We start from the raw sequence: 5,214 nt of genomic DNA on the forward strand, positions 1-5,214 counted from the left end.
TTAAAAAATTATATATTAAAAAATTTAAAAATTAATTTTTTTAATATTCGAAAATTAAATGAGAAATTCATTGTACATCTGTAAGATTGGAGACACTGGATTCTTTGGAAGTGTTGTCTTTAAAAAAGTAATTTTTAAACGTATATTCTTTAAATATTCTACTTAGCGAAACTCTAGTAAGCAAGTTAGATCAACACTGAAGTTGAAATGATCTCACCATCTAAGATTAAAATCCTCATTTCCCAACAAAATAGTTGAATACTTCACACATCAAGTTTATTTCTTGCACAATGAGAAAAATACAAGTTGCCAAAAAATTTAGGCAAACTCAAAAAGATTACAGTACAGACTTTAGTATAAAGAAGCTATATATCTGTTGGTCATCATTTTTGTTTCATACTATTGTGATGTATGTTAAATGATAACCATCGAACGGGGTAATAAGGGACAGTTTAGAGAGCCATTGATAACTTCTTACCATGCAACATTTCATTAACAAGTATGGGCTTGTTTCAAAGCTCTTTGCAATGGCTATCGCATGGCATCTCAGAAAAATTTTTTATGCTATTTGTATGGTGCCATACCCAAAATAAAAGCATCCCAAATTACCCCTTGGAACGGGATAATCTGGGACACTTGAAATAAAACTTATTTTAAAACGTTTGAAGCATGCAAAGCAGGGTTGGCAATGATTAAATAAAAATGATTAAATCATGTGATCAAATCACTCGATTTTTTTATAAAAAATCTCGATTTTTTATATTTTTTCGATTTATTTGATTTTTTCATATAATATATTGAGTGGCAGTCTTTAAATTATATTGAGGTATTGTTATTCATGGTTTAGTATAAATGTCCTATGAATGACAAATTGGTATATAAACTTGTTGCCTTTAGTGTGTATTAGGTTCAATAAATTGAATGTTTTTGGTACAGAGGCATCAAGTGTGCATTACATTGTAGTGATTGTACGTAGCTAGCAGCTTAGCTAATTTTTATAAGGCTATAAGTAGTCTTTAACTGTTTGACTATTTGTTATATATTGATTACAATATACAATTTAAATGTGTTAGCTAGCTGATACAGGATGGGGCAGAACTAATTGAACAGTTTTGAGGCAAAATAAAAGAGTATTGGAGGTACATAAAGAAGAAAGTTTATTTTCCTCAACATTACCATAACATACCATTTAAAATACTTATTTGAAAAAAATATCAGGAAGATGGGGTTTGTTAGCTGCATCACACTGTTGGTGTCGTTCTTGGAAGTTTTCTACAGCACGTTCACACATATGGCGCGGTATGGCCATAACCTCTGCTGCAATAACCCGTTCCCTTAGCTGTGGTAGGGTGTGAAGGCTACTTCTGAACCCCTTTCTTTTAGATGTCCCCATGGAAAGAAACCGCAAATGTTCAAATCAGGTGACCTTGCAGGCCACTGTAAATCACCCCTCAGAGTCTGAGAACATGCGTTTCAAAACATTGAGTGACATTCGTGCTGTGTGAGCTGTAGCCCCATCCTGCTGGAACCACATGTCTCACAATGCTTCATTTTCAACGATGTTTTTCATCATGGGCTGCAAGAAATTTTGCAACATTGCAGCATAGCGTTCGGAATTCACTGTTATGGTTACTCCATCCTCTGAGAACGACTCCAACAGTGTGTTGCAGCTAACGGCCCCATCTTCCAGATATTCTTTTCAAAACATAAGTATTCTAAATTGTATGTTATGCTAACCTCTAGGAAAATGAACTTTCTTCTTGATGTACCTCCATTACTCTTTTATTTTACCTCAAAACTGCTCAATCAGTTATGCCCCACCATATTGAGAGGTTGAGATTGTATTGACCTTTCAGGCAATTAAAAAGATTTTCCACCCTAATACGAGTAATCTAATGATAATATTTAATTTCAATCTTTAAGTATGTGAATTTAAAACGAGAAATAAAACAATTAGAATTATAAGACTATATATAAAATAATTAAATGCAGTGAATGGATATAAAATATTTGAATTGTGCACATGTTTATTTCAGTGTTAGATTTTCTCATAACTCAAGTCTCGTTTCAAGTCATATGAGGTTTGTTTGGTTATCATTCAGTTATGTTTAGTATTGGTTTATTGGTCTGAATCAAATGGGAACAGTGCAGTTAGTCACTCAGTCACTACTAGTTGGTGTGTATAGACTATAGAGGGTAGAGTCTGGTAGATTTATAGGACATAAAACTAGTAGATCTATTGATAGTGCTGTGCACTGTGCTATCAGCTACAGTCACTACTAGTCGGTGTGAGAGGGTAGAGTCTGGTAGATTTATAGGACATAAAACTAGTAGATCTATTGATAGTGCTGTGCACTGTGCTATTAGCTACCTATGTGACTCTTCAATGTTTAGAAGATCTGCATTCCTGAAGTGTTTTTGTTTATTGAAACCAGTTAAATAGTCAATATTCAGCTCATTACCTTGCTCCATACAAACGTTACAAAGCTAATGAATAGACTTATCAATAATTGTTTACCAAAAAATCCCTAAGTGGTTGTTGTTGTTGTTGGCCCTCCCCGCCTCGCCTAGACCCAGTTCTGGGGCCAGCCAAGTCGGTCGCCCCAGCGGGCCAGCAGCCCTACAGCGTTTACGGGGTCCGACCAAAGGTCACCCACCGACAGGGATGTGGGCATTTCAGGGCAGGAGAAAAGATGAATGGTGTCGTGCGTGTTGGACAGACAGAGTGGGCAGAGTTTGAAATGGGCAAGTCTTAGAAATAAAACATTCGTGAAGGTTTTATCTACAAGATATTCTATCCAGTCTCCGGAGATTCTCAGAGATTTAGTCTTCGAAATTTTATTATCTTTGGAGATTCACAGTTTCAGTCTCAGAGAAATTGCCTCCAGTTTCCGGAGATTAATAGAGATTCATTTCTCGAGATAATTTTCCAATCTCCGGAAATTCACAGAGATTCATTCTCCGAGATAATTTTTCCAATCTCCGGAAATCCACAAAGATTCATTCTCCGAGATAATTTTTCCAATTTCCGGAAATTCACAGAGATTCATTCTCTGAAATAATTTTTCAATCTCTGGAAACTCGCAGAGATTCATTCTCCGAGATAAATTTTCCGATCTTTGGAGATTCGTGGAATTTCAGTCTGAGATATTTTCCCCAGTCTCTGAAGATTCATGGAGATTCAGTCTCTAGATATTCAAGGCTATTGATTACCACCACGTACGATGCTATTGTATGAAAGCTGACGCAGCTACACGATAGTATTGCCGGCGCTTAAATATTTGTTTACTGCAGGTGGTATCGACTTAATGAACTCTGTCTCTCAGAGAAATTAATGAATCATATTGTAGAAATAGTGACATATTATCTGAACGTAATAGAAATACGCCATTTTGCAGGACTAAAGTGAGCGACATAAGGTCAAAAAGTGCATCGTTGTATGGACAAAATCTCACTCATTTCCTTGAGTATTGTCTTCCATAGTTAAAAGCGTTTTCTACTTTGCATAGAGAGGCAAGGTAGTTATTGGGTTAAAGTGTTAACAGTCTAAGGGGTGAGAGTTTAACTTGCGCCTCAAGTTAAGCAGCTGCTAGAATTGCAAATCTCGAGCTTCCCGACCATATAAAGTTACTTCGTTTTGTATAAAATTTGAATCCATGCAGTTGTAAGATAATTTTACATGGAATATCAATTTGATAATTTATGATATATATCTACATTGAATAGGCTCGTCAGCATTTACGGAAATAGGTCAGCATTTCTGTCCGTGTTTTATATAAAGACAAAATATATGATCTTATATCTTCGCGGTGAAAATACTTCGCAATCTTACTTGATCAAAAATATGATCTTACTTCGACACGAAGTCGGTAATTCTTGTCGTGAATCAATTTTTGAATGATCAAGTAATGCTGCCAGTAATTTTGAAGGCAGTTTTTTCAACAAATAAACTGTCGATTTGTCGAGCGGCATCTCCTATATACTGTTTACTATAAACTATAAAAACGACGGCTAATCTATTATCTGTCGCGCGAAAGTCGCGACAGATAAGCAAATAGCTGGTAGCATGACTACGCTCGTTTCAGTTCCGTCCTTTAATATATAAAATAAAACCCTTTTCGTTCGAAAATTTCGGGCACAGTTTCGATATTTTGAATCCAAATTAATAGTGAAATGAGAAAAAAATTTCGAGAAAGCAAATATTTCACGTTGTCTGTTCAGGTTATTCATCGCAAGGTTAGTAGGTATCGGTAAATTCAAACATGACCTAACGTGCACTTTGATTGAAAAATTATGAATGTTCGTTTACGAAAGAAGAGACCTTAGCGCGAGTGAAAATATCAAGTTTCTCGACTCTATCTACCACCGGATCTTTTTGTTTTGTTTTGTACAATCAAAGCGGTCAACGGCTCCTTGCTGTATGAATACCTTCATGTTCCATCAATTGCCTCCTGGCTCATATATATTATTGCATACCACATAAATGGCTGTGTGCGTAATCAATGCCTTCATTCCTCATAATTGGTTCCATGCTTCATTAATAATTCAATACCTCTTGAATGCCTGCATGCCTCTGTGGTGCAATACAGTTATGAGTCGAGCATATTCAGCGCTTGTGTTCAATGGCGTGCAGAGCGACTGAATTGTTTTGTTCGTATTGTTCCGAGTTGAATTTATGTTCTGAATTCTATTTTCAATAGTGTTGTTGTCGGTGTTCGTATTGACCAGTTCTCATTGCGCTATTTATATTATTTAGTTTCCGTTGTTTTATTCATATTATGCTGTTGTGATTGCACTGTTCATATTGTTCTGTTCATTCTGTTCTCTCGCGCCAATATATACCCGACTTGTTGATCACTGCCTTTGACCATTTGGTCCCCCATTCGCTTGACGCGCGGTGCTTTGTTTTAATAAAAAATAGTTTATAGTTATTATGTTAGTGCTCCGGCTTTTATTAGATGTCTTGAAATATTGCATGGATTTGCTCCGAATTTGTTCGCTTTAAATCGACTACTTTGCAACGATTTGGCCCTACAGTGCAGCAAAGCTCTACTTTTGTCTTCGTTACTGTGCCCTGCACGCGGAGAGATAGAATAGAATAGAATAGAAGTGTCGGCGCTGAAGAAATAGGCCCATGGCCTGTTGCCGATTCTTGAACTTTTCGTGACTTGATTCACAAGGGATCCGGCCTTTGGAACCCGATCTTTCCATAGC

This window comes from Hyalella azteca, unplaced genomic scaffold, assembly GCF_000764305.2.
Source record: "Hyalella azteca isolate HAZT.00-mixed unplaced genomic scaffold, Hazt_2.0.2 contig3648, whole genome shotgun sequence".
Classification (NCBI taxonomy): domain Eukaryota; kingdom Metazoa; phylum Arthropoda; class Malacostraca; order Amphipoda; family Hyalellidae; genus Hyalella; species Hyalella azteca.